This window comes from Dermacentor variabilis, chromosome 4, assembly GCF_050947875.1.
Source record: "Dermacentor variabilis isolate Ectoservices chromosome 4, ASM5094787v1, whole genome shotgun sequence".
Taxonomy (NCBI): domain Eukaryota; kingdom Metazoa; phylum Arthropoda; class Arachnida; order Ixodida; family Ixodidae; genus Dermacentor; species Dermacentor variabilis.
The window spans coordinates 56,069,765-56,081,800 of record NC_134571.1 but is presented as its reverse complement, the minus strand read 5'-3'; the positions used below and the strand labels follow the sequence as shown (position 1 = coordinate 56,081,800).

At 47.3% G+C, this 12,036-nt stretch overlaps 1 protein-coding gene across 2 annotated transcripts in view; it reads left to right on the top strand.

Annotated features, from left to right (window-relative positions):
- Nucleotides 1–12,036, top strand: part of LOC142579190 (glutamate receptor 1-like) — a 266,702-nt gene that overhangs the window by 225,161 nt on the left and 29,505 nt on the right. The gene's annotated exons all lie outside the window — the stretch shown is intronic.

Below are 12,036 nucleotides of genomic sequence, written 5' to 3'. Positions count from 1 at the left end.
GCAGGACACACATATAGAAGGAAGTGTCGCCGTCAATGGCCGATATGTCTTTCAGCTTATGCGAAAGAAACTTTTGTGGAAAGAAACTTGACTGAGGAAAAAGACGGCCTTACTCTGCAGGAAGAGGTCAACTCGTCTCGTGAGTTTGCCCAGCAGCTCAGAAAGGCAGGAGGGATAAACTGACTAATTTGGTAAAGAAAGAAACCAGACGGTCTACAAAAATACTTTTACTTTTGTCTGCTTCAAATCGTGCTTAGTTTACCAATGAACATAGTAACTGCGACTCGTACGGTTCACTTCTTGTTGAATGTATATTCGGTCACTTATCTCTTTTTCGTTTACTTACCTTTTTTTTTCTTCATTTTCTGCAAGACCTGCGTTATGCATTTGTATGACAGGGTATCTTTTTATTATTCTGGATGTTTTTTCTAGGTCAGCTACGGAGAACAGCCAGATGTGTACTTGCTTGCAACCTCTACAAGCCGTTTCCTCATTACACATGCCTATCCAACGCTTCTGAATTAAAACCGGCGTCAAGGTGCTTCTAAAATATGCAAGGGGATTTGCATGCACTTTATTGTTAATGGATCAAAAGTTAACCTGAAACTGTCACCAAAAACTAACTTTCTGCTCTCTTCTTCTTTTTTTTTTTTTGCCGAGTTGGACCTGGTTCATTTTTGTTTTCTCAACTTCCTTAACGCCTACTATATCGTGCATGCGGAAAGGATAGGCGATCATCTTACAGAAATTTTAATGGGCTTCTGCACAGCCGGGTTATGCTGCGCTGACACGAGAGACAGTTTGCATTATTGATAGGCGGTGAGATCGACTGCAATCAGCGCGCGTGCCTCAATGCGGCCACCGAACATTGCAGTTAGAGTGCGCCGCGCTTGCATAAGAAGCTGAAGCCGTGGAAGGTGTACTACCTACTTAAAGAGTGGGATAAATACTACTAATACATAAAAACGCTGGGCGGTTCCTAAGGGTGCTCACTGCTCCAGAACCATTGCGTTGTATGGATACGGCACTCACTTGTGGAGAAATAAAGAAACGTACATTGTTTAACTGAGGAGGCCGAGAAGACTGACTAAGCCCCGGTATAACTCATTAATATAGCGAGAGAAAGAGTACTGAGTAATTATTTTCAAAGTTCATGTCGCCACAGTGCTACGAACAGAGCTACAAAGGTGACGATCATCAAAGGGAATAATAGGGCAAATCGGTTCTGCGAAAATCTGTAATGTGGTGGAAGTTTTGCGAAAGAGAAAAGTCAGCATCAACGTTTACTGCAGCACGATGCTACAAAGGAAACCATACTGGTTGCTCAGAAAGAACTTTTTTTTCTTCCTGAAAAGCCCCTGTGCGTTTGATTTGTAGGTTTGTGCTACTGTCTAAGTGGATGCGAATTTTTCTCCTTTTCATCAATAGGACAAATAAGACGACGCACGGTTTATTAGGTTCGACTATCCCCCATACTAGATGGCTGTTTAGAAATGCATCTCTGAATTTTAATTTATTTCACTTATTTAACGTAATTTCAAAGCATCTCTGAAATTCATCCCACTTCTGGCCAACTCCCTAAAATGCGTAGGTGTCAATGGCTTTAAGCTCATCATCATCAGACTGGTATACAATGTTAAAGTATGTGGAATAAACGACTGTAGACTGGATTCGTATGCATAAATGTCTGTGCGATGGGCCTTACGAAATGTCCTTTTATGCGAAGCATATTACTAGAGCTCAACCCAGCTCCTCAGGCGCGGCGGTGTCGCCTTCAATGACCTTTAGCCATAGGAAGGAAGGAAAGCAACTTTAATCAGGTCCTGCAGGCCACGAGAGCTTTGGGCTCTCATGGAGTGGGCGTCTCCCACGACGGAACCGGGAGGTTGAGTTTCCTGGCGGCGTCGTGGACCTGCTGGACGGCCCAGAGTTGGGGAGCGAGTTCTTCGCTTCGGATTGCTTCTTCAAACTTGCGCTTGTCCTGTTCGTAGTTTACGTGAGCTTGCGATACCAAGTGACACCGTGACGTCACGACAGAGGAGAAACGGGGCTCCAACTCGCGCCGTCGCTCGCGGCGTCGCGGCGGTATATAAGCAGCTGCGCTTGTTTCTAGGTGGCTTTGACTCAACTCTTGCAAGATGGGCTGGGTGGGAATCGAACCAGGGTCTCCGGAGTGTGTGACGGAGACGCTACCACTGAGCCACGAGTACGATGCTTCAAAGCGGTACAAAAGCGCCTCTAGTGAATGCGGTGTTGCCTTAGAAACTACCTGTGTCTAAGGCTCAGGCGCACATTTCGTTGCCGCGCCGAACGCTGCGTTGCTCGACGCTCACCGCGTCCAATGCGGGGCGCGTAGTCGCTGCGCCGTAGCCCATTGTCTTACACCCCTTGGCGGGTCGACGGGAACGCTGTCGCGTTCCACTCTTGAAGGCGAAGCAGAGTAACGCATGAGTTGTTTCTTCGTCTAGCCGAACCAAATATAGCCAAGCAACAGCAGTTCACCAGGCTAAACAGTGGTTCAACAACTAAAATAAAGGCTAGTATGCTTCGCATCCTGGGCTTAACCTTAGCGAAGCCACAGCCATTTTTTTTTGGTAAGTTTAATAACTGTTGCAGCTGCGTTGTACTTAATACGGCGCAGGTGTTCGCCCTATAGCGCCCCACACTGATGACAGTATTTGCCGTGCACTGTATACTGTACAGTTCCCTCTTGAATAAGCCCCATTAAATTATAATCATTACGCAACTGCTACAGTCCTTCCATTTTACTACAGAAAAAGCGTCTCATACTGCGCGTAAGGAAGATATTAAATATAAACGTAATTTATGTATTTTCCCAGCCGTGATCCACGCCAAAATACTAAATGGACGTTCGTTTCAAAAATGAACTAGCTTATCATGCATAGCGTGCGCTATCAGCATTATCGTCAATTCTGGGGGAAAATAATTAGTATTCCAGCATTAAGAGCGAACACTATTTATAATAATGGCGTGAAGAATAATCTTTCATCATTATAAAGGTTGTGCGTTACGCACCACCTTGGTCAGGTATTTTATTTTTAATCTTCTTGACGCGATAGCGTTAAGGACGCCGTGTCGCAGAAAATCCGCTGTCGGCGTAGGCGTCGGTGGCCCCCACCGACGTGTCAATTCGTGTCCGAGAAAATAATCGCGGACCACGCATATCTTATAGACCATTTCACTGACATAGCCCGCTAAATCTAGCAAGCAAGGAAAGCATTGGCCGCTATATCGAGTATAGGAGGAGTGCGTGAAGATCTAAGCCCGCAGATTTTCAACACTTTCCCTCTGTACATAACGACAGTACAAGTCAAGATTGTCCTAATTAAGTTATACAAGAAATTTTATGTATTATTATTAAGGCGTAATGCGCATGTCTTTTATCTCAAAACTGAAAAATAGACTTTCCGCACGGTGAAAGAACTTAAGCACACTCTTTGCGTTGCGGCGCAGCAGACTGATGAGGCCCGTGACCGGACGTTTATCGGGCCCGCTCTCTCACTGCTGCTATGGCGCGAGTGAAACAGTCTTAAGGTTGTTTCACACGGCGCGATTGGGGCGAAAAAATCGTTCTGCCGGACACGACGCAGAGCGATTTTCGCTGACAGCTTTCGCGCGTGCGTTTCCGGCAGCGCGATTTCCGTCGCAGCGATGCGCAAGGTTGCCCGCTGCTCACGAAGTATCCATGCCTGCATCGTTAAATAAAAACAAGATGGAAACTAGTCAAATATTCTAATTTTCCTATTATTATTCGATAATAGATTAGGTACACCATTTTTGAAGGTTTAGAAGCATGAAGACATTAAGACAGCTTGCAGATGCGTTGAGTGAGACGCTGCAACACCGCAAGTGTGAGCGTACGGCTTGTGCGGCGTCAGTGAGGTGGTTCCGTTTAGTACACTCTAGTTTTGTTGTTACTATGGAATCCCCAACTTCTTTCCGGGAGGAGTATTTGCTTTTGCAGAAGAACAAGCTACTACTGCGTGCGCATGTATAAGCAGCTGGCACAATTTGTAGCGATGAAGAGGTTGGCAACGGTGGCAATCAAGTCCGTATACGTGACTTATGCTGAAGGCAGCGTCTGCTCCCGGCCTAGATAGCGTGCAGCTTGTCCTTTTAAACGAATTGCGTAAGCGGGAAAAAAATGTTTATTTTTTTTCCGCTTACAGCCGCAAGCCGCAGGGGCTGGTGGGTACTGGTCGCACACATTGCCCCTCCCACATCGCGCCGATCGCTGCGACTCGGCGACGGCGCGACAAACTTGTTGGAATCCAATCGTGCAGAGCCCACGACGTCGCGGCGGTCGCTGAGCGATAGAATTCGCCGTGTCGCTGAGTAAAAATTGCGCCATGTGAAATGGCCTTTAACGGCACTAAAGTTGTCCTTCTATTGCTAAAGTTGCTCATACCTTGTCTTACGTTCTTTACAAATTTATTCTTTGGAATTTTGAGAACGGCAGCACACAAACAAATGCCGTGAAACAAAACACCGACAACGCACGCATTTATGTTGACTCTTCTCAAACTGAAATATCATGAGCGTGAAACAATAACCGAAAATCGACCTACTCAAGAGGCCGCGTTTCTACCAGAAAGCTCGCCTTGGCGCATAGATTTCGCCACCAGCGGTTCCCGGTAAAGATTCCGGTTACGTATAAGCTGCAGTTGCCCGAAAGCGTGAAAAGAAGTCACAGATCTTTGAATACTATCGGCGTTCCGCTCCTAAAGGCGAAGCTTAAGCATCCTCCAATTTTTTTTTTTCCGTGAGCCAGAAGAAATGTTAAAGCTATATGAATTGAAATAGGGTAAAGGTACTATCTTAAGTTCAGACGGTGACGTAAGCTGCCAAGACTTCAATATTTCAGCTGCGCTACTACACGGCTACGCATTCCGGCTAACGACACAGAGACACGGTGCGCTTGGCAACAAGCGCGTGTGCTTCAAAAAATTTGCACAGAGCTTTCCTGCAGTACCACCGTTCCCGCATTCTTCATTCTTTTTTTCGTTTCGCCGCTCTTCATTCATCTTTCGCAGAGCGAATCGTCAGTCGAAAGCGTTTGTAGGAACTTCAAGAAAGCGCCCGCGAAACCTTAATGATGCAAGATATATTCGACGCATACTCTTTCGGCGCCTTAAGAAAGGAAAAACGCAGGACGGCAGAAGTCACTCCGTAGGGGTGCACTTGAATCGGCATGCGGCGTCAGGAACGCTTTCTCAAGTTTTCTGAAGTTCCGTCTGCGAAATCCTCCCGAGACGTTAGGTTTGAAGTGCCGTGGACAAAGCGAAGTACCTCGAAAACACCTCTTTTATTTTCTCTTTTTTATTTTATTTTTGTCAGCGTCTACGTACGACCGCGGATGAAGAATGCCTCTTTGTCGCGCCAGAAAAATCTACGATGCGTCGCGAACTAAGCGTTCAGCGAGCTAATGTTTGCTTCAATGCAGATAATTAACGGAAGGAACTGCAAACGCGGGAAACAACACAAGATGCGAAAGTGTAGTCTTCATGGGGAGATAACGAGAGAAACAAAAACAAGGAGCACATCGTTCTTTCAGAGGACTTGGCAGATACAAGATGTGGGGCGTGCTTTATTTTTGTTATTTTTTTTTCTTCTTCTTAAGATATACGTGGTTTAGCGATGATTTGCAAATATGCAACGCAGAGTGTTTTAAGTGGACATGACGCGTTATTCTCAGGAGAGCGAGCTGTTCGACAAAGACGATGCTGATGTAGTCGCCACTGTCGAAGTTTCTCCGAAGCTCAACTGAGAGCGAGCTTCTTGATAAAGCTTGATGCACTTCATGGCGCGAAAGCTATGCATTTCGATTTATTCAATACGCAGCAACTAACCCAGTAATCTCGTCGTGCAACCTAGGATCTTCAGCACGCGATGTATAATTTAGGATGCCATCATTTGTAGCGACGCATTTGTGTTTCGATTTCCCGAGGGCATTGAGTTTGTCGTGACGTCACTCGGGCGTCAGGAGAGCGCTAATGATGATCACATTTAGCGTATAACGTTGGCTATAGGCCAGATTCGGACTAGTGTCGACTAAGCTCGTTTTCTTGGAGGCGGTATGCACGACACAAAATGTTCCACTTCCTTACATAGCCTCGACAGGACCACGTGCAGCGGCGTGTTGGAATTGGACAGTGCCTATATGTTTGCCGTGCACCTATAGTGTCTGTAAAGCCCAGATTACACATGCTCTACACAAGCTTCCACATTATCGTATATACATGTACGCATATTACAAGAAAATAGCATTCGTTCAATCTGTTTGTGGAAAAAGATTACACGATTTTCAGGTGATAGTATACACAAAAAAGCTACGCTTTCAACACTTCCACCCTCTTCCAGCCCCCCCCCCCCCCTTCCACCAAGAGCACAAGCACTTCGCCTTAAAAAAAATTGGGTTTTACGTGCCAAAACCACTTTCTGATTATGAGGCACGCCGTAGTGGAGGACTCCGGAAATTTCGACCACCTGAGGTTCCTTAACGTGCACCTAAATCTAAGTACACGGGTGTTTTCGCATTTCGCCCCCATCGAAATGCGGCCGCCGTAGCCGGGATTCGATCCCGCGACCTTGCGCTCAGCAGCCTAACACCATAGCCTCTGAACAACCACGGCGGGTGCACCTCGCCTTGACTCATCTGTAAATTCGTCCCTGAAGGATTCCCTGTGTCTTGCTTCCATCACGATAACTAATTTCCTACCAGTCGTTTCTACTAGTTATGGTGCTCTGCAACGAATCGCTCTGTTTCACAGGAGCCAGTGACTGCTTTTAATCCGAAGTTCAAGAAGGTAGCCTCCCTTGAGTAAGCTGAAGAAATTAGTTCGCCCTATTTCAGTTCTTTGTTTACAAATGGACGAGCAACAGGTAAACTGTATATATCATTTTCAAAATTCGCAAGCGGCTGCATGTCCTAGAATGAGCTGACGGGCGTGGCTCGTTTCGAGCGAGCAATGCGACGAGAATTCCGGCTTTAACAAGCAAGGACTAGTCTTTGGCAATCTTGATAGAAATTTTGGGGATCGGAACTTCTCTGGCTTCAGAGCTAAAACACGCCGCAGTCTCAGCTCAGTAGCTATGTTCTTCTGCTACTTATCACGAGGTCCCCAGTTTAGTTTCTCACTCACGTACAGCTTAGGCACGCGTCGTATAGAGATGTTCAACATGAACTAGCGGCTTTCAGCCATGCGGTGCTTCTCATAATCCATCTGCTGCTACGTGGTGCTGCGTTATTAAACTAAACAGAAGTTAGCGCGGTAATCAGTGCTGGTTTGCACGGTCGTCGATGAGGGGCGAGAACGTACGGCATATACGCTTCTTAGTCATAATAATAATTGGGGTTTTACGTGCCAAAACCACTTTCTGATTATGAGGCACGCCGTAGTGGAGGACTCCGGAAATTTTGACCACCTGGGGTTCTTTAACGTGCACCTAAATCTAAGCACGCGGGTGCTTTCGCATTTCGCCCCCATCGAAATGCGGCCGCCGTGGCCGGGATTCGATCCCGCGACCTCGTGCTCAGCAGCCCAACACCATAGCCACTGAGCAACCACGGCGGGTCTTCTTAGTCATGATTGTGAACTTGGGCTGCCTCACGCCACCCCGAAATTGCGGCACGGGTGCGCTGCGATTCCTGGCACTCTCGTCGGAAGCAAGAACGTGGGATTTGCCCCCGTGAAAGAGAAGTGAGATTTGATGGCTTAACGAGGATTCAAGCGCCGGATTAGCAAGTCCAGCCGCGCATAAGTTATTTTCGGAACGCGAGCCGACGAGTTGTTACAGCGAATGAAATGATACCCACTACAACGGATTCGAGAGAACAAAACTTTTCAAACTAGAGCCGTGTAGAGCGTGCTTGGAAAGTTATTGAAACGCTCGGGTGGCTTTCGGTAGCATAAGCTCGATGCCGGAGATCATGGAGACGCGTCTCAAAAAAACGTAAAACAAGATCGACTGTTTTTGCTACCTCTTCCCGTCGAAGGAGAGCAAAAGTTTTAATCGTTACGTAGGTGAAGCCGTTCAGCGAATTCGGTGTGCGCTAAACTCGCAGTCCCTGCATCAGACAATAGCGCATGCGCTTTCTGTGTTTCATTCGAAGCGCCGTTTTGGCTATACAGACCAGCCAGTATACATTTCCTTCCGTGACCCTCGTTTCGCTGTGAGCACGAGTGCCAAAATCGCATCATCTGAATATCAAAAGCCTTTCTCTGGATCGTAATGTCTGGCCGCTGACAAAAGACAATTACGGCCGTCCGTGTGACAATGTACGGTGCCGAACAGAGCTAAGGTGAATATAGCACCCCGGTAATGGAAGAGCTGCGTGCGCTCCCATCATTGTACAGTCGAGAAATTCCAATTTCACAGCTGCCTAGAGAGGTTCAATTTTATCTTGCACTACACATCCTCACCACTCTGTCCCTCCAACACCCTCCTGAAATATAATTCCATCTCCTCGCCGCCTTCTTTTCGCTTTATTCTCTTCATTATGAAAGTTTTTGCGGGGCCCGCTAATTAAATCTGTTTGTGCGTGGGTGCGCGCACAGTGCCTTACACTCAAGTGTAATTAGCATAATGGAGCAGAACATCCTCACATGACCGCGGGCCTCCCAAGCTAAGAGGAAGCAAAAAAAAAAAGAATAAAAGAAAAGTAAGAAAGAAGGAAGGAAAGGAAGGAAGGAGGCGGGAGGAAAGGCAGTTCGAATTAAATAAAAACCAAATAAATAGCGCTCGGGCGGAACGCACTGGGGTAAAAAATTACGCCCGCATCGGGAAGCCCTTGTTTGCACAAATTGCGTGATTCTTCGAGCGAACGTACTGTACATGCGAACGGCCACGGCGCGGCGACAGCCTTGTGGCGAGACATGTCTTTCACCGACAAGAGCACGCAACCGTCCCCGTCGCCGTTCCCCGCTCCCCCCCCCCCCTCTGCGCGCTCTAGCCACTCCGAGTTGTGCGTACCCGTCTCAAACACCTCCCCCCAACCCCACCCTTGCGAACGACATTGAAGTTACGACACTTTCGGCTTAAACCACCAAGGCTATGCCATCTCGCATTTATTATTTCCACCTCGCAGCAAAAAGGAACGGATCAATAGCATCGAGAAAAAGCGAGGCATTTCATTCGCGACGAACACGCGCACGCGCATTTCGAGACTGTTTAGTTGAGAGGCATGTGAAAAAGGAGACTGATGGGAAAGGAAACGAAATGGGGTTGAGGCTGTGTGGGAGGAGGCCGAGTCTCGAGAACGGGCCTGCTCGGCTTGGCAGCCGCGAACGAAAGCTAGAACGCCGAGAACTAAAATGAAATAATAATAGAAAACGCGTACGGGCTGCTATTAGTTTCCCGGCTCTTACGAGAGAGTCTCGGCTTTCCGATTGCGTCCTTGCGTCTGATGAAACGAGAGCAAGCGTCCAAATTATAACAGCGACGGCGGCTGGCAACCCTAATGACGGGCCCAAGCAATCGTGCCACCATCCAGCGTAGCTTCCACTCCTCGCGCTGTTTCCCCCATAGCTGGAAAACCAGAACTTATTCTCTTCTCAGCTCCATCCCCAACCCTGCCCACGCACGAATGTCCTTCCATAAAACGAGGCAACATCAGAAACAGCAGGAGCGTGAACTGTTGCGTTTCTTAAAGCTTCCCTTCTGCCCATTGTTCGTTGAAAAGTATTGATTTCTTGAACACGTGCGTGTGAAAACATATCCGGGCAGCAGGGGAGTTTGTTCTCGTTTTCGGGCGCCCGCTGTGGTTTGCACAATAGCTTTAATGCATCCCCGCCGTTGATGGCATCGTTTATTTACTTTCTTTCTCCATTCGTATACTTCAGGCGTCCCGCTGCGAGTTGAATTTACGCCCCATATGTCTTCAATCGATACATGCTTAGTGCATACGCTCCGTCAGCGACGACAGTGGAAATGTAGAAGGAACTTTGCGATAGTGTAATCAGCTCGTACAAGAAATCGACGAACAAGAAGAGCTCTAAGCGAGCGGAAAACGACGAGATGCCTTTCTTTTTTTTTTTTCCCTTCCTTTTCGCAGAGCTTTCGTGGCAGTGCGCATGAACAGCATGAACTGATGACGGTCAACGGGCTCGTTAGAATAATATATTTTGCCTGAAAAGCTGCGCGCTTAGTAACTGAAGTATAAATATGTTATATACTGTATAGTTCAGCTTCAAAATGTCACCATAAGAAAACCCAACGGGTGCGGCATGTGCGCAAGTCAAAAATTTAAAAGATGATCGGTACAGAAACAGAGAAAGAAATCAAGAAACGTAAATTATTTTTATGCATGCCACGGTTCGCAGGATTAGATCTACGCCACCGGCTTTCACCAGTAGTGCAGCAGGTGGCGGGGCGAGTGCGAACGAATCGAAAACAATGAAGTGATAAGTTTAATGAATTCTGCGGAAATCCGCAAAGCGAACGAAGATTCAACAGTGAGTGCTTCGTACGCTGCACCGTCAAAGTACCCTTAGCTCGTACATCACCATCCCCGCCAACAACAGCAACGACAGTAACATCATCACTATCGACGCTCATCCTCCTCCTATCTTATGTCGATTGCAGGACGAGGGCCTCTCCCAGCGATCTCCATTTACCCGCGTCCTGTGCCAGCTGTTAGCACATGCTAGCCCCTTATGTAGTTAAATCGCATTTACTGGCGGAAAAGCGCCATGGCTGCGCTGCGTCAGTCACAATATGTTAAGACCCATAGCGGTTTTCTTTGGAGCAATGCGGTACCTCATACCCGTGTTACATGGGCACGCACGAACTCCTTTAGGATAAGAGAGCGCCAGTCTCCCCACGGGAGTTTAACCTCACGGAAGTTGTGGTAGTGTCAGAGGGCCAACAGATATTTATTAAAAGAAACCGCCAGAGGCGCATTCAGCGGCTCATTATGCAAGAAAAGGTGAGGCGTGCAGACAGGACACAAGAGAATAGAAATGGACAACACGAACGCCGTCCACTTCGCTTCTCTTGTGTCCTGTCTGCACGCCTCACCTTTTCTTGTATAATTAATCCTTACCAACTAGCTCAGCTTTCTGTCGTTCATTCAGCGATGTTTGGTTTTTGTAAAGGTACAAAAATGTAACTTCTACTTACGCTCGTAGCTACCACCTACTCCATGCTGGCTGACTGAGCTCAACTCGACGCTTGATCAGCCCAACCGGCAAGCGTTTACATGAACTCGACAGGCATATTCCCGCCCGACAAGCCGACTCGACCCGCTTGTGTCGGGTTTGTGTAAACAAACGCCCTGCGAGACGAGAAAAACGGCGCCAAGCGACCTATAGGTCGAGAGTATTGTGCAGCAGCAAGCATAAATGTTGCTGAATTGTGCGTGAACTTTTTATGTAATTCAACAGAAATGTTCTCAGCACACGCAACATTAGTTTTAATGCAAATAATAGTTAAATTCTCCGTTTTGCAACAGCAAGTACGGGCACGGGAGTACTCCCTACAGCTGCCGAGAGAGATCGCCGACCTCCTTTGACCAAAAGCTCCATTAAACAACGGATCGACGATTGCGTGACAGCGAGTGCGTCACCCTCGAGATGAAGACTACGGAGTTCACAGATGGTTACGGGGGCCCGTGGGACAGGGACATTAAGTTTCCTAAGATCGAAGCTCCCTGGTATCTAAGGTACCTAAGGGGGCCTTAGGTACCTAAGGTACCTAAGGCACATTGTACCTTAAGGTACCACGTACCTACCACCTAGATACGTACTAAATAGCTAGGTACTCCTTGGCTAAGTAAAACGTAGGCACATGGTATCTTAAAGCGCCACGTAGCTACCACTTTAGGCACATTAAAGGTGCCACGTAACTGTAAAGAAAACCGCTACGAGTTCTCCAATGGTACTATGCATTAGGAACTTGTGTGGGCAGTTTTCAGGTGGCTCGTCAAAATTTTATTTCACACCTATTTCACCACCTTGTCAATTTCGAGAAAAAAAAACGCGTTCTATTAGCAAACGCATGATCCATTTTTTTTTC